Here is an 18,204-nt window from a genome sequence, read left to right as displayed (position 1 = left end):
AAGAAAACTTTAGACATACATTTTCCCCCACTCCTGTCTAACTCCTACATTGTTTCCTAAATTTCATGACTTTCACAGCTAATTTTCCAAAATTCTCACCCAGTGAACATTGTACTCTGTCTCTTCTCTGACCTGGGAGTCGACTCCAGACTCCTTTGTTCATGAGCTCTTCCCCTGCAGTCTGTGCTCCTTCTCCAATCTCATTTCCTAACACGCTTTCCCAACAATCTGTGCTTCAAGAAAATCGCTATCATCCCCCAGTTTCCCAAATGCATCAAGTAGTTTTCGTTTCTATTTTTTATTTTTATTTTTGAGATGAAGCCTTGCTGTTCTTCCCAAGCTGGAGTGCAGTGGTGCGATCTCAGTTCCCTGCAACCTCCACCTCCTGGGTTCAAATGATTCTCCTGCCTCAGCCTCCCGAGTAGCTGGGATTACAGGTGTGTGCCACCATGCCCGGTTAAGTTTTGTATTTTCAGTAGAGATGAGGTTTTGCCATATTGGCCAGGCTGGTTTTGAACCCCTGACCTCAGCTGATACGTCCACCTCAACCTCCCAAAGTGCTGGGATTATAGCATGAGCCTCCATGCACCGCCTCAGGTGGTTTTTAAATAGCCAAGACTTTTTCAGTTGGGAGACTTCCTGATTTCTCATTGTCTTCCTAATCAGAGCTCTCTGCTCCCTCTCAGCTCCTGCTGCCTTTTGGAATCCTTCTCCATCATTTCACCAATCACCAAAATCAAGTTTATTGTCACCTGCTGCTGAGCTGATGTAGCACATTGTCCCATTCTTACCTGTGTGTTTCATAAACTACTCTGTAAACTTTCCAAAAGCTCAACCATGAGTTACTCATCTTTATAGCATCAACACTCAGCACAGTGAATGACACAAAGCGTGTGATTGACAGGTGAATGAATGAGAAGCTCTTTTTCCCTTTCTCCTTAGCTGGACATCCTGCTCAAAATGATATAGGAGTTAAAAAGCAATTATTTAGGCAGATAAGGTAAGGAAGTCCCCAAAAAGGTTTCCCTTTTCATGAAAAGCAGCCCCAAATAATTTTCTTTTCTAACAAAGAGCAGCCTGTAAAATCAATGTGCAGACACAGACAAGCAAGCTGGAAAGTTGCAGGGGTGAGTACCTGCAGCTGTGCCAATAGGAAAAGGCCACGTGGGGCCAGGCGTGTCTGACATGGAGGCTCCATCTTCCCTTTGCCTTATCAGCCAGGTGCACAGTAAGGAGCAGACAACATGGCTCCGGCCTGGTTAAAAAACGCATTTGCATAATAAAAGATTAGGCTTCTTCATATGTTATATAAACATCACACATGGTCCAACCCATCTTTGGGCCCTGTGTAAATCAGACACTGCCTCCTCAAGCCTGTCTATAAAGCCCTGTGCGCTAGGGTAGGCTGGAAGTCCCACTCGAGCACCCCCCTGTCTCTCAGGGGAGAGAGTTATTCTCCTTTCTCTTTCTTTTGCCTATTAAAGCTCCGCTCCTAAACTCACTTCTTGTGTGTCCGTGTACTCCATTTCCTTGGCATGAGACTAACAAACCTCAAGTATTTACCCCAGACAACAATGCCCCTTCAAAAAGACCAAGATATGAGGCAAATGGAGGCCGGCACCTTGCATGTACCTCCCAACACAAACAGCTCCAGCTTGTCTTGCGGTAGACTTCTGACCCAAGCTGGACCATGGCTCTTTCTCGAGACTTTTGGTTCCGCCTTAGTGGACAAGATTATTTTTCTCCCTGTTTATAGAATTGTACAGATATGAGCTTGAAGCTACTTATGGCAACCATCCGGAGAAGTTTGTCTGGAGAAGTGGTAACTTACACATAGAAACAAGAAAAAAAAAAAAAAGGAAGTGTGGAGTCTCAGTTTCAGCTCTGGTTCCTGTCATCCAGAAGACTCCTGACTTCTATCTATTAGCTTATGAGATCCAATATATTCCTCTTTTTCCCACCTTTTTCCTGGAGGTAGAGTTCAATGGCGCTCATCTGGGACAATTTTGCCCCCAGGGGACATTTAACAATATCTGGAGACAGTTTTGGTCTTCATAACTTAGAGGAGTGTTGCCCACTGATGGTGGGTAGAGGCCAGGAACGCCGCCAGGAATCCCAAAATGCACAAGGCAGTCAGTCCCCTACGCACACATAACAAAAAATGATCAGCCCTCAAATGTCAGCGTTGGAAAAATCTGCATTTGTTCACTCATCCCTTATAGCAAGAATGCTAGCCAATTCATTTATATCTCAGACGTCTGAAGGCTACGTCCTGAGGCTGAAGGCTACACACTCTACTTTGTGAGGGAAACCCATCAGGTTACATCTGCAAGTCAACTTCACAAAACGTTCATTCCACAGAGGGGAAGCTTCCATGCTAAAAGAACTGATTTCCATTTGCACACTGTCTTCACTGGACTGGATGCAAAAAACACTTTCTTCCTTCTTGGTTTGGCTCCCTTTTTGTCAGTGTTACAGACATACTTTTGAAGTTAAATTAAGTGTCAACAAAGTGATTAGCCCTGTTTTTGTTTTTGTCATTGTTGTTTTTGAAACAATTTTATCAACATTTCAAGGTTTATGCAGGTTGTAGCTTGGGCTTATTAGTTTATCTTGGAAGAATTCTGTCTTCCTGGAGAATAAAGGCCTATTTTTCTGCAATTTGCTGCCTCTGTGCTGTTTAACAAAACTTGGTCCCTGAAGTCTTTTTGATTGGTGCAGGTCACTGATTGTTTTAATGAACTGTTCAATACAGAACATGAGTGGCCATCTATTGATTCAAGTTCAGTTTCAAGGGATCCCATCTTTGCAGAGAAAGGCCCTTCGGAATGTTGCTTGTTTTTGTCTTTTTAGTTTTGCTTTTTTTTTTTTGCTTTTGCTTCCTTCTGTGCTGTTTGCTGTACACTTCATCTCCAGTACAACAGTGAAATGAGATGCTGCCCCATGTGAATGCCATTGATTGGCATTTCAGTGTTTGCTTTTCAGTTGCTTCCCCAGAGGGTCAAAGGCTCATTCTAGACATTGATTGACCTTAGCTTCCTCCACCCAGCCCACCAGCACTCATCGTGAAACTGGTATGCAGTCGTGATTCACAGGACCCTCCCATAAATACACCACCTAATTAAAAAACATCCTTGAGCATCATCAACCAGCTCCTCAATTTATAGAATACATTATGGGTGGTTGCCCATAGCCAACTAACACAGATTCCAGAGTAGGGTGAATCGGGCTCATTTTCCTTGTTTAATCTCTGAATGATCTTGGGCATATAAATTCTCAAGCCTTAGTCTCTAGCTGTGAAATGGAGATATCGTTCAAATCCTAAACGACTGATGAAATAATCAACATAAAGGGCTCCTGCAGGGGTCAGACACTTGAAATCCAGCAAAGTGAGTTCTCCATCCCCTTCTCTCCTGGTTTCTGTAAGGAAAGGGTAGTGAGAAGGAACTTGAGGAAACTGGCAACTCTTCTCATATTAATCTGAAAACAGACCAGAGGACCCTTCCATAAACAGACTACATATTTTGAAAAGACTAAGAAACCAAGTCTTGGAAATATGAAGCCACTTGCCAAGGTAACAAAGTGTGGTGGAAACAGGATTTGAATTCATCCTGTGTGGCTCTAGATTCCGCAATCTGCTGTGTGGATGTCTACACAGGTGTTTACCCGAACGCAACCACAATTCTAAAGGCTGTTTACAATGTGTCATCAGAAACATTAAATAAACAGGAATGGAGCATTTTATTTCCACTGTGAAATGAACATGTGTGTGTGCAGGACTAGAGGAGGAATAGAAGTCTTGGGGAAAGCTGTAATAGATAAGGTGATGGGGTGGAATTTGGATGTTTACAAAATCTATTTAAGTATAAAGTGGAGTAGGGAGTAAATGACAAAGCCTCTAGGACTCTAGGTGAGCTAGCAGTGAAAAGAAGGAATCAGGGCCCTCCTGGAACTTGGAAAGGGTGCAAATGAGTCTGCCTGGCTCTCAGGCTAAACTCCAGCCACCTGCCAGAAAGCTGCCCAACAAAATCTCAGGAATCTGTATACCCGACAGCCACACTTAGCAAGGGGCAAGGTCACTGCCGTGTTCAGTGTCAACTGGGCAGCCAGCCGGGTGGCAGCAGGGGCAATCTTCAATCAGAAAACTCTAGTTTTCCGCACACATCTTTAAAAGCACCTTGCTCTCTCCTTTGTAGAAGCAAGTACTACACCTTACAGTCTTTTATGGAAAGATCAGCTTTCTGAGACAGAGCCGAGTGGGGGAAACCAAGCTCCACAAAGCAGGTGCTCTCATAGGTCAGCCAGGCTTAATCTGCCACCGCTAAGGATGCTGAGAGGTGTTAGCCGAGTGAATGCAAGACAGTGTTGCCACTGAATTTCAGAATGTCTGAATGTCACTTTGTATTAGAGCGCTGATTACAAGGGAGAATTTGACAGCCTTAATAGCTGTGACTAATAACAGCCTACGAGGTTTAGTAAAAAGAGCCCAATAAGTGCTGACCATAGCTGAGCTATGGCCCTTCTGAGTGGTAAAGGAAAGGGCTCTCCTTTCTGTTCTCAGCACACCTGGAAAATGCTCCCTTGCTTAATTCCTTAGCCCTGCAGAGACACAAGTGAATTATTTCCAGGAACAGCAAAAATCATTATAATCAAATATTTTATATTTGTTTCATGATTTGCATTTTACAAATTCCCAATTGTTCAAAATTCCTTACTTGGTACTGTGCCCCATTTGGCTTAAATATGCACTTGGAAACATTACTATTTGCTGTTTAACTGAGTGATGAATGATGGTATTGAATCACATTCACATGATGACAGGGCTTGGGGGGTGACCTGCACTTATCTTCTTGTTAAGAGGAAGAAACTGAGATGCTCAGAGTTGAATTGATCTGCTGATGTTCACAGTGTCAGTAGCCAAGAGAGGAACCTTGGTTCTCTATATTAGAGGCAAAACAGAGTGGTGGGTATGAACATGAAGGGCAGGATAATAGATGCCTAGGTTCAAATTCCAGAACCGTAACTTATCACCTGTGAAGTCTTAGCCCAGTTACCTAAGCTAACTGTCACTCAGTTTCCATGTCTGTGAAATAAGGATAGTAAAATTACCTCCCTTGGAATGACTGAGCCTTCAATGAACTAGGCCACGTGAGTTTCTTAGAGCAGTAATTGGTACATAGAAACCATTGCACAAACACTAGCTGTTATCATTACTTCAGTGCTATTTCTTCTATGCTGTACTCATGTTTCAAGAGATCAGTCATGATGGAGAAGAAATCCATTGTTGTTCATCTGCCTAATAATAATTTCTGTTTCTTGAAGTAGAAGCACTCTGCTTCTCTTTTGGATAACCTCCACTTTCCAATGGCCAGTTCCTGCTATTTGAGTATAGGGCTGGATCCAGAAGTGGTCAAGTTATACAAGCAGAACTGATCAGCATATCCCATCGCCGTGACCAAAGCCATTGTTTTGGACATGAGCATGTGGCCCGAATTGCCCCAGTCGAAGCCAAATTTCAGGGCTTATTCTGAAACTCTTAGGAAAGAGAAGTTCCCTGAAAGCTTGGCTTGCTAAGCCTGGACTGCTTGACACCCACTGAGAAGGACATTTCCTGAAAGTAATTCCTATCAAGACTAAAGCGAAGCCAAATGTTGGAGTCAGCACCCTGGACGCCTTGCTCGTGAACCAAGATCCAGCTGGACCTAAGTCTGAGTCCTGTTTATCTGACGTGAATTAATATTCCATCACTTCCCTTAATTTCCTGGAGTTGCTTTTCTGGCCCTTGAAACTGAAGAGATCCCAGTTAACGCTCACAGTAACTTTTACAGGAACCCAATAAAAAGAAGAGGAAGCTGATTAACTCTGCACAGGACAGGTGTTTGAATTGTGTACTAACCATCAAAACAGAAAGAAAGCTGTCTTTTCTCTTACGGATCACAAAATAAACGTATCTGTAAAAGAAGACAATCAGGGCAATTTTTAAATAGGGTCTGAGGTCTGAGACACATCAGCAGCCCTAAGCGCTCTAAGACATCACTCTTTTGCGAGAGGTGCTCCAGTTGGTTGGAGATTTGGTGTGTGAGGAGAGGCCGAGGAAGGAGAAAAGCCCCTGGCAATGTTATTGCGTGAAAGGGGAGGCAGGGAAGCTTGCAGCTGCAAGGGGCCATGTTGCAGGACTTCAACTAAGAATGTGAGTTCTTAACTGAGCGAGCCAAAACAGAAATGGAGAAGAAAGAACCCTCTAATTATTATTGACATCAGAATCTACACAGTAGAGCAAAAGGTTAAGAACAAAGCTTTATCTATAGTCAAGTCAACAGGAAATAGATGCCACACATCCAATTAGAAAGAAAAAATAAACATTTAAATTACAGGTGTAAAAAAAGACAAAATCAGGCAATAACATCCACACCAACTGACAATTTATACTTAAATGCTTGACTCCTGGTAACAGACAAAGGGAAGGAAATTCACGCCCAGTAATTCGTAGGAAATTTTGCCAACGGCTGCCAAGGAGGCGTGGCCTTGAACATCTCTGGGTTTTCAACACTTGGTGCTAAAATCGAGTTAGCACGGCTCTGCTGCTCTCTTCTTGTAGCAGGACAAGATGCAGACAAAACCCCTCAGATACCGAGTTAAAGAAGGAAGGGCTTTATTTGGCCAGGAGCTTCGACGAGACTCAAGTCTCCAAAAACCGAGCTCCCGCAGTGAGCAATTCCTGTCCCTTTTAAGGGCTTACAACTGTAAGGGGGTCCGTGTGAGAGGGTCATGATTGATTGAGCAAGCAGGGGGTATGTGACTGGGGGCTGCATGCACTGGTAATCAAAATGCAACATAACAGGACAGGGATTTTTACCATGCTTTTCCATACAATGTCTGGAATCTATAGATGACAGAACCGGTTAGGTCAGGGGTCGATCTTTAACTACCAGGTCCAGGGTGCGCGCTGGGCTGTCTGCCTGTGGATTTCATTTCTGTCTTTTAGTTTTTACTTTACATTAAACAATGTAAACAATGAGTCAAATAATAAATTATGAGTAAAGTTACAAACTACTTTGATATGAATGAAAACAAAAGCACAGCATACCAAAACCTACGAGATGCAGCTAAAGCAGGGGTCAAAGGAAATGTAGAGCTATAAACACACATTAAAAGATCATAAAAATCTCAAATTAACAATCTCAACTTCTAGCTTAAGAAACTAGATAGAGAAGAAGCAAACTAATGTTAAGTCAAGCAGACAATAAACCAGGATTAGTAAACTAAATCCAAATAACAGTAGTAATGATACCATTAAAGCAGAAATTCATGTATAGAGAATAAAAGTACAATAGAGAAAACCTACAACATCAAAACTGGTTTTCAAAATGATCACTAACGTTAACAAATCTTTAGCTAGACCAACCAAGGACAAAAAGAGCAAAGACTTGAGTTTCTAAAACCAGGAATGAAATGGGGGCACACTATTGAATGAACTAAAAGTGTTGTAAAAGTTGTTACTCTGGAAAATTATGAGAGAACGAATTAGTTAACCTTGATGAAATGGACAAATTTGTAGACACTACCAAATCTCACTCAATAAATACGTTTATATAAAATATGACTCAACCTATAGTAAATTCAGTGATGAACTAGAATTTGAAAATTTTCCACAAAGGAAATCATAGTCCCAGATGGCTTCTTTGGTGAATTCTACCAAACATTTAAAGAAGAATTGAGGCTGTGTGTGGTGGCTCACATCTGTAATCTCAGCACTTTGGGAGGCTGAGGTGGGCAGATCACCTGAGGTCAGGAGTTCGAGACCAGCCTGGCCAACATGGTGAAACATCATCTCTACTGAAAATACAAAATGAGCTGGGCATGGTGGCGCACATCTGTAATCCAGCTACTTGGGAGGCGAGGCAGGAGAATCACTGGAACCAGGGAGGCAAAGGTTGCAGTGAGCAGAGAGAGTACCACTGCACTCCAGCCTGGGCAACAGAGCAAAACTCCATCAAAAACAGACAAGCAAAAAAGAACAAAATGTATTTGCATGCGTGACTACCAAATACAAATTGTTTAAGATATCTCACACAGAAGTTAAATTCTATTGTATCTACATTTGAGTCTGTCATTGTACACAATGAACAGGAATAATAAAACTCAGACTGATAATTTGAATTTAAAATTTTCTTTAATGATATTAAATAGCAAATGTAAAACAGCATGCCAAGTTAAGAGAAAGACTGTGAAAGACAGAAAAACACTTTATAATTTAGTACTTTCAATGTCACATTTTCCTGCTGTTTGAAGAGGGGCCCCACATTTTCACTTTGCCTGACATATCAAGGTGCCTGCTCTGACCAAAGGAGGCAGACATAAGATCCGCATACCACAGAGTCACAAGAAATGTGTGGACGGACAACACTACAGATCAAAAGGCAGCTCTCTCTCTTTCACGTTTCTAGAGCACATTAACTATATTGTTTGTATGGCCTTTGCCACATTTTGGGTTGAATTTTGAATATTTTGTGCTGCTTCTCCATGTTCCACCACCTACCTAAGTTCCTGGAGATCTGGGTGTGATTCATCTCCTTGTAATCCCCATAGGACCTGCTGTAAGAGCAGATTCTCAACAAATGCATCTTGAAATTTTTCTCCCAAACCAGACCTCAGAATGCCTACTGAGGTTTCCATCTGCGTCCCTGATTTGCTGTGGTGCCTGGCCTGAAGTACATCACAGAGCAGACACTCAGGCCGTGTGGGCCCACTCTGTCTTCGGAGAAGGCTTCATGGGAGCTGCCATCGGGAATAGAGAGGGAGGACACCAGTTCTCTCCAGACCCCCTCCTTTCTGTTCCTGATGAAAACACCTTGGTTTTTCTCTGAAGAACTTAAGCCTCTTTACCCTCACTGCATGTTCAGGCTGAATTAATTCCTGCCCCAGTTCTAGCAATGGGCACAGCACCCTGGCCTGGCCGATCAGCATCACCCATCTCACACCCGGAGAAAGACTGATTCAGGAATGGGCATCAGACCCAGTTCTGCTTACTCCTGTGGCTTTCGTTGGTATGAATTTGTCCACTGGAATTAAAACTGGAAAGATAAAAACCATGGCATTGGAGCATGGGGTGGCGGTGGGGCTATAGAGAAAATAAATGTCTTATTAATGCAGACAACACACAAGGAAGCAGAACTAAGTGATGGGGTGAAACGGAGTCCTGGAGACCCTCAGACTCCAACTTGGACAAAAATCATCACAACCCTTTCAGTTCCATGAACCAATAAACTTCTTTTAAGGAAGAGGAGGCTTAAGCCAGTTTAATTTGGGTTTCTACTACATATAACCAAAAGACTATCTTTTTTTTTTTTTTTTTCCAGTACCAGTGGGGCACCTATGTGGCCCAGGCTGGTTTCAAACTTCTGGCTTCAAGTGATCCTCCCATCTCAGCCTCCCAAAGTGCTCCCATAAATTATTTCAGGAATTTATGGTAGACTCGCCAGTACCCACTGCTTCTCTGATGTCGGTCCTTCCCACCAGTATGTTCAGTGGTGTCTTTATCTCATTGTCTGAGGCCTAGACGGGCCTCTCTGCAGGACTGCATTCAAGACACACACCACTTGCCATTGTGTTCTTCCTGGAAATTAAACCACTTAAGGAAACTTTGGTATGCGAGCTCTCTTGGAGCTGCCCCACGTTTACCCAGGAAACACAGCTGTGGACAGAGGTGACGTCAGGCTATTCAGTGACGAGCTCCCTGCACATTTCTCGGGAGGTGGCAGGTAGCTTCAGATTTTGTCTAACAGCACATCCTGGGAAGACACTCAGCCTCACCTTATCCCCTCAGAACAAGTTTGGAAACAAGATGCTTCCATGGGTGCAGGGAAGGCTTCCAAATGTGAAATTTCTTTTATAAGTCTTAGTCATCTCCTTAGTGTCTAGTCCAGCTGATACCGAAAGGCTGCAGACTTAATTATGGCAGAGCCAAGTTGGCCGTCTCTATCTTCCAGAGTAGCAACAGGGTTTATCAATTTCTCTCCAAGAGTGAAAAGAATCGGGCCCTGTGCTGATGATCCTTGATCGACTTCTGTGTTAATTGGCAAACAGTACAGTTACTAATCACATAAGAGTATGAGCTCATCCTGGTGCCAGAAAAATACACTCTCAAAGGTCCATAATCACACCCTGGAAATCCCATTTCTCTTCTTTCTTGCCAAGTTTTCAAAGAAACATCATAGAAGAGAAGAAAACATGACTTATAGGTGATGTGTTTGAAAATACAAGAGTTTCGAAAATTCAGAAAAAGCTCATTCAGACTGACTAATCCCTTTGATGGGAAAGCAGGAGGAGGGGAACTTCCGAAGAATGTTCATGTTGACACTACCTCACTGTATAGTAATTTAATAAAGCCCCCGTGCTGCTCAGTGTTAGCTCTGGAGCCACCAAGCACCGACTCCCTGTAGGTCCACCCCCTACGAGCTGTGTGACTATGGGTGAGTGACTTAACCTTTCTGTGCTTCTGTCACCACATTTGTTACATCACATGGTAATAGTATTATCTACCTGAACAACAGGGTTAAATACACTGGACATGCTTATAATAGTGCCTGGCACATAGTGAGAGCTATAAAAAATTAACGTTTTATTATAATTAGCCTCATTATAACCCACAAAGGGCAGGAGACATAAGTTCCATCCTGTTAGATCACAAAGGTCTTCGTGCATCACTCTGCTCAGAGGACATCATCAGTCTCTACATTGAACAAAAGCATTCCATGAAATCAAAAGAAGACTTGGGATCATAATTCCTAAGGTCTCAAGACCGAGTTAAATCACCTCAACAAAGATATTGCAACTCAGGTCCTCTCCTTTTTGAAGCTTTGCAATGGCAGAACATTCACTGGGGATGTTTAGCAAGGCTGGGTGTGGGTGGCTACTCTTAGAGGAGCTCACTGTATCTTGGAATAACTCTAATATTCATTCATTCTACATACACATTGAGTACCTTTTGGATGATAAGTATGGGTGAATAAAATGGACGTGCTCTACCTGGTGGAACTTATACTTAAGTGAGGGTTAAAATTATAGAGATATATACCTCTACATGTACATACTAACTCATATATAAGTAATGTTTCTTGACATAATAAATCATTATGCAATGCCTTTTATAAACTCATCTTATTTTCTTCTTCCCAAAACCTCACAGTAGAATTACATTATACACATGTTTAACAAATACATCATTTGATTATATGATCTCAGAACGAAAGGAAGAATGAGAGAAAAAGAGGATTACTCTCTGATCCCCCGACACCCTCTAAAAAATCGGATCTTGCTCTGTGTTGTAACAGGGAGTTTGGAGACAGCCCGTGCAAAGAGAAACAGGAAAGAGTATTTCTTTATATTGCGAGTGTTTAGGGATTCAGGTCCTGGTAATCTCAGAGGAATATGACAAGTGCTTTCCAAGGGTTACCTTGACAATTTGCAACTTTTGCACTATATGGTCACATTGGAGCCAATATTCCATATAAGAATTAATTCAATTTTATGATTATCATCCACAGTTTACAGAGAATGGAAATGAGGCTCAAAGACTTGAGATGATATGGCCAAGTTCAAAGAGTTAGAAAGTGGTGGGGCCAGGATTGGACCAAAATGCTAGAGTTTGAAAGTTTAGTCCTTAAGCTATGTTTGGGTCTGGGATACTTTTTTTCTTCATCATCTCACTATGTTGCCAGGCTTCTTACACAATTATTTGCAACCATGTAAATCTTTCTAACCTCTCCCAACAATAGCATTTGTAATGATCTTTTTCAAAGTTCTCTATTAACTTCTCAGAAATTCCAAGCACTATTCTTGCCTACTTTTGATACAGGGAGAAACTATTTCTTCGTGTTAAATATTTTCTGTTTATCAACAGATAAATAGAAGAGTGGGCCTAATCTTTATACTTATTTTTGAGTAAGTACTTTACATATTATTTGTGTAATAAACAAATTGTGTGTGTGTGTGTCAATACAAGATAAAACAAAATAAAAACAAGTCATAATTCATCCAGAAGGGCTAATCAATCAAATCAAAATTTGAATTCATATGAGAGTTCTAAAATCTAGCTCTTCACCCCTACATCATACGGTCCCTCCCAAATTAATAAGACAGTAACAACACCTACAAAATGGTTATTTCTAGACATTTGAGTCAAAGACTTCTAAGGAGGGTCCAAGCTAGAAATCACAAAACAGATCTGTCTAATTAGTCTACCTTGCCTTCTTGTCCGTAAGCTCCCCGTGACTCCCTTTGGTCCTGGGCAGGAAGAATATTGTAAGTGTTATTTGGCCTGCATTAATGTCATGGATGATTGAGGAAAACTTGACACCTCTTTCTGTCTCATATGCACCTTCATTCATTGAAAAATGAAAGCATTTTTTGAGTTCCTGCTGTGTGCAGCACAGAGAAAACAAATGAACTAAGACTTGGTTTCTGTTCTTATGGAGTTCAGATCATGAGAAAGGATTAAAAAAACAATTAACCAAACAAATACAAAAAATAATAATATGTAAGTGCTACAAAGGACTTAAATCATATCACTCAACTTTTAATAAAGCCTTAATTATTTGTCAAGTTGTGTGTTAAGTAATGTACATTCATTATCTCTTGATGATACACATTCATATCACTATACAAAGCATATTAACATATGATGATAGTGCAGCACTGAGCACAGTGTCTGGTACTTTGTAAGCACCTCAGTAAGTAATCAATTTTCTTGTTATTATCTCATTAATCCTTATGGTATCCCTTTCAAGAGGCTGGTATTGTAGTACTCATTTTATTAACAAAAGATTGAAGCTCAAAATAATGATAACTGCCTGGTGGCGATTAGAGACTTTACCTTTTGAATAAAGTAATGGGTCAATTTTATGCGTTAACTTGTCCAAACTATAGACCCCAGTTGTCCAATTAAACACTAGTGTAGGTATTGCTGCAGAGGTATTTTGTAGATGTGATTAAACTCTATAATCACTGACTCTCAGTAAAATAGATTATAGCCAATAATCTGGCTGGGTGAGCCTAATTTAAGAGCTGAGCAGAGGTTTTCTTGAAAAACAGAAGGAATTCCCCATGCCCCGCAGCATCAGTTCCTGCAGAGGGATTTGTAGTTCTCCTTCCTGAAAACCTGCAAATGGATTTTGGACTCACTTAGACAGCCCCTACTTTCGCATAGGCTTATTCCTTGCAATGTGTCTCTTAAATATGTGCATATCATACTGTTTCTGTTTCTCACCACCTGACGGATACAGTTGAAATAATGGCTACTTAGTGGTACAACCAGATTTGAATAGATACTCAAAAGTTAAAGTCCATAATTGCCACAAAACAATTGCTTCATCAGTTATTTCATAAGATACACAAAATTAAAATTTCATCTTATCTAAAAAAGAGTCTTCAAAAGTCAAAATTAAATTTCAAAACACTTGATTAAGCAAAATGTCCCAAAATAGCTGATTAAATGCATTTTACGTAATATGAGGTTGTAAGAGTGGCAGAAATATCTCAGGAACCTCAAATCTCATAAACACTGACAACAAGGCTTATAGTTTATTATATCCTGGATTCTGCTGTATGCAAAAAGTCCCCAGCATAAGAACCAACTCAGAGGTTCATTTTCTTTATCTGCCGTCAGCTGGCATCCCCACGCCAGTCTCTGGATGTGTCTCTCATGATATTTTGTTTTCCTCCCTTTGCCTTCAGTTCTGATTTCTAAAGCTGTGAGACAGCTGTAAACGTCAGTGAAAGAAAACCTAGGGTGTTTGGCTCAACTCAAATGATAATTTGCCATCCCAGTACTAGGCATTAGATATCTCTGGAGCCTGCCTGGCCCAATATTTCAACTCTATTTTTGTGTCCCCTGATAACATACTAACATCTTGGTATATGCTTTCAAAACTCAAATACCTGTTGTTCCCTGAAGAAAATGAAGAAAGTCATTTCAGATAAGATAGTACTTGGTGAAAAATGCAATAAAAATTCAGTTCAGCTCAATGCATGACTTTTATGTCAAGGGGTTGATAGCCAATATGGGGAAGAGTGGAAAGTGTTTGAAAGATGCTTCCATTCTCTCTCTCCTTGTGGGCAGCGCATGCCCATCTGCAGCATAGAGAAAGTAGGTCGTAACTTCCACCTACTTGACCCCACTTGGGGTCACTACAGGGGAGATTCCTGGCCAATGGCTTGATGTTTGGCTCAGCAAGTTTTCTTGATCAAATATATCTGCAAAATATATGCAACAAAATATAAAACCGGTGTGTCTTTAACCTCTCTGTGGAAATCTTGAAGCTAGTGAAGCAACAATAAAGATAAAAGTTTATTCCGGGCCGGGCGCGGTGGCTCAAGCCTGTAATCCCAGCACTTTGGGAGGCCGAGACGGGTGGATCACGAGGTCAGAAGATCGAGACCATCCTGGCGAACACGGTGAAACCCCGTCTCTACTAAAAAATACAAAAAACTAGCCGGGCAAGATGGCGGGCGCCTGTAGTCCCAGCTACTCGGGAGGCTGAGGCAGGAGATGGCGTAAACCCGGGAGGCGGAGCTTGCAGTGAGCTGAGATCCGGCAACTGCACTCCAGCCCGGGCGACAGAGCGAGACTCCGTCTCACAAAAAAAAAAAAAAAAAAAAAAAAAAAAGTTTATTCCGTAGAGAGATGGAGGAAATACACCAAGAAAAACTAAAGAGACCATAAGGCCCATGAAATAGAGGTCAATTTAGTGTCCAGAACATTAAGAGTGGTCAACCAGTGTCCACTGAAAGAATGTGAAGTCATCAAACAGTGCTGTACTAACCACCCCTCAGAAAATTCCCTTTTCTTAGTACCATCTCTCTGGAAATAGCAACAGGGAAAGCATGGTCCTGCCTGCCCTGGAATGCTGACTGGTTTATAGGTGAACACCTGCCCCACACTAGGCCAGTCCATGACAGGAATGAAATGTAGGCATCAAGTCTCTGTCTTAGCTTTAGGCATTGAGTCTCTGTCTTAGCTTTCTTCATGAAAAGAAGGGATATAAGCTTGGGACAGTTGGTGGTCATTGACTGAGACATGCACTGAGAAAGAGAGCTTTTCTCTAGCAGAAAGAAGCAGAATAAAAGCATTGGTTCCAGCTCATCTTTAAGGGAGGGGTGGCTAATTTCCTGTCCTTGCTGTCCACAAGACGCTCTAACATTATCATAACTAAAGTCAGCGCCCTTTTCATCTTGAGTCCTCCGGGAGGGTTGCTGGCCTGGAGTCTCTACAGCTTTCACATAATCGTGAAGAATTTAAGGCACCTTCCCTGGTCACATTTTTCACATCTAAGCCAGAGATCAGAATAGACCCTACTACACTCCCTGCGGCACATCCTTGGCCTCACTGCTGGGAAGGTAGAGGGGTCATCATAAGAGACATTGAGCTAAGGGTCATAGATGAGGGTTCAACGCTCAGTTATACTGCATGTTTCCTGAGTGATCCCATGCCAGCAAATCAGCCGTCTGACTGGTCTCCTTTTCCTCACCTCTAAAATGAGGAGTAATACTATGTCCCACTGGGGTTCACAAAGATGAACAGCACTTTGACCAAGACGAAAGATGAGGGGATGGAAGGTGTATTAATCTGTTCTCGTACTGCTATAAAGAACTACCTGAGACTGGGTAATTTATGAAGAAAAAAGGTTTAATTACCCCAGTTCTGCAGCTGTCCAGGAGGCATGGCTGGGGAGGCCTCAGGGCAGACAGTGCTGGTGTCTCTTCCCTTTTTATAAATATAGTAATTCCAGCAGGAGGACATCACTGTCATGGTCTCGCCTAAACCTAATTATCTCTCAAAAACCCCATCTCCAAATACCATCACAGAGAGGGTTAGGGCTTCAAAATATGATTTTTGGGAGGAGACGGTTCAGTCTATGGGATGGGCCAAAAGGGAACAGATGAGGGTCCCTCTGAAAGGTCCCCTTTCTTAGAGATGAGAGAAGACACAGAAGACAGACAGAAACTCTCTTTGTGGTAGGTTGATGACTGATGTCCACACTTAATCCCTGGAACCTATAAATGTCCCCTTAATGACAAAAAAGGGTTCACAGATGTGATTGAGTTAGGGGTTTTGAGATGGCATGACTATCATAGATGATCCAGGTGGACCCTAGATTTAATTACAATACATCCTTAAAAGAGGGGGGCAGCACAAGATTTGACAGACAGACCAGGAGAAGGCCATGGGACTATAGAGGCAGAGACTGGAGAGAGCGACCCCAAGCCAAGGAATGCCTGCTGCCAGCAGAAGCTGGGAGAGGTGAGGAAGGATCCCCTCTAGAATTTTCAGAGGGAACATGGCCTGCTGGCACCTTAATTTGGGCCCTGAAAAGCTGATTTTGGGTTTCTGGCCACCAGAATTGTGAGAGGATGCATTTCTGTTGTTTTAAGTCACCTAGTGGGTGGTAATTTGTTATAGCAGAAGCATGAAACGAATACACCATCAGGCAGAGAGGGATGGAGACAGATGACAGCAAACACACAGCTGAGACGCAGAGCATGCTGGAGGGAGAAAACAGAGAAACAGGAGAACAGAGGAGAGAGTGGAAGGAGAAGGTGGAGAACACCCCAGTTTCAACATGAATCGGTTGTGCATTTGTGTGCCCGTGTTTCCACTCATTCTGGGGGGGGGGGCTCCTAGTTACTGACAGACCCCAGCAACTACACTGAATAATGAGTGCACACGTGCTCATCTCTAATTCCTTCCCTGTATGTGAATCTATTAGCACTTCAGTCAAGCTCTGCCTAATTACATCGTAACCTGCTAATACAACCTTCTTTGTTGACTGAAGGACTCATCTTCTCCAGCTTAGGCCACATTAAAATTTAATACAACACCAAGTTGCTACAGAATGAGGATGCAAATAGCAGTTATTTAATTAACACCTAAACCTGATTAGACGGCGCCACTGAAAGAAATTCTCTGGAAGAAAAACCCACAATAGTGACTTCATCGAAGCATGAGTAAAACCTCATGTGCAGTCACTGCAAGCCAGGTTTTGGCAGGTCCTCGAGTTAGGATAGACCTGGCTGGAGTCTCTGGCTAATTCTCAATCCCTTGGATAGATCTGTTTTCTGGGTGTTTGGAAAGGAGATGAGAATGGAGAGGGAGACAGAGACAGAAACTGACAGAGAGGGGAAGACAGACAGAGAAAGAAAGAGTGAGAGCCTACGTGCCTAAATAAGGAGTCAAAGGCAGATAAACAGAAAGAAAGGTACCAAAGACACAGGCGGAAATTATAACCATGAATGAAAACAAAGACAGAACAAAGCAGAGACAGAGAACAAGCCGGGGAGAGAGATAGCGGCACCGAGATATCCAGGTAGGGAGACAGAGGGAGAGGGAGAAAAGGAAGGCAAGGGAAAGAAGGACAGGGTAGAGGAGGGAAGGAGAGAGGTGAGGGAAACTGAGTGGGGAAACCAGAGTGATTTTAACAAGAGAGATGGGAAGTCCAAGAGAGAGCAGAGAGATAAAGAGACAGAAAGAAATAAAAGCCAACCACAGCACAGAGAGATGAAAAGACAGATGACTGGATACAGGTGAGCTGGGAAAGGAGGATGTCTCCAGGCTGGAGGAAGCCTTGAAGCACAACGCACTCACCCTTTGCCCTGGGTCTGCCATCATTCGCTCATCCACTCCCAGCTTCCACCAACAGGTAAAACTCATCTCAGGAGTTTGTCAAGTGAGGACAGGTTTTTGTTGTTGTTGTTGTTGTTTTAGAAAACATCTATGGCTCACACCTGTAATCCCAGCACTTTGGGAGGTCGTAGCAGGCAGATCACTTGAGGTCAGGAGTTCTAGACCAGCCTGGCCAACTTGGTGAAACCCCCTCTCTACTAAAAACATAAAAATTAACCTGGTGTGGTGGCGCCTGCCTGTAGTCTCAGCTACTTGGGTGGCTGAGGCAGGAGAGTCACTTGAACCCAGGAGGCAGAGGTTGCAGTGAGCCAAGACAGCGCCACTGCACTCCAGCCTGGGTGACAGAGTGAGACTGCATCATAAAAGAAAGAGAGAGAGAGAGAGAGAGAGAACAGGAAAACATAAAGAAAAGAAGGCTCTATGTCACAGATGGGCAAATCTGATAGGAAACCTTGCTTTTGTTCCCCAAAGCCTGTGGAGTAGCTGTCTTTCAGAAAACACTGAAATAAAGTAGGAATGGCCAG

The 18,204-nt window shown here is 42.5% G+C and overlaps 1 long non-coding RNA gene across 1 annotated transcript; it reads right to left on the bottom strand.

Annotated features, from left to right (window-relative positions):
• Positions 1-2,859: 2,859 nt before the first annotated feature.
• LOC110740784 lies at positions 2,860-17,790 on the bottom strand. The gene is made up of 2 exons (XR_002515921.2): positions 17,642-17,790; positions 2,860-3,420 (listed from the first exon to the last, which is right to left on the bottom strand). It is a non-coding gene; the product is annotated as an uncharacterized LOC110740784 (long non-coding RNA).
• Positions 17,791-18,204: the final 414 nt, after the last annotated feature.

This window comes from Papio anubis, chromosome 9 (assembly GCF_008728515.1).
Source record: "Papio anubis isolate 15944 chromosome 9, Panubis1.0, whole genome shotgun sequence".
NCBI classification, from domain to species: domain Eukaryota; kingdom Metazoa; phylum Chordata; class Mammalia; order Primates; family Cercopithecidae; genus Papio; species Papio anubis.
The sequence above is the reverse complement of the archived record's forward strand: the minus strand, read 5'-3'. Positions and strand labels throughout refer to the sequence as shown.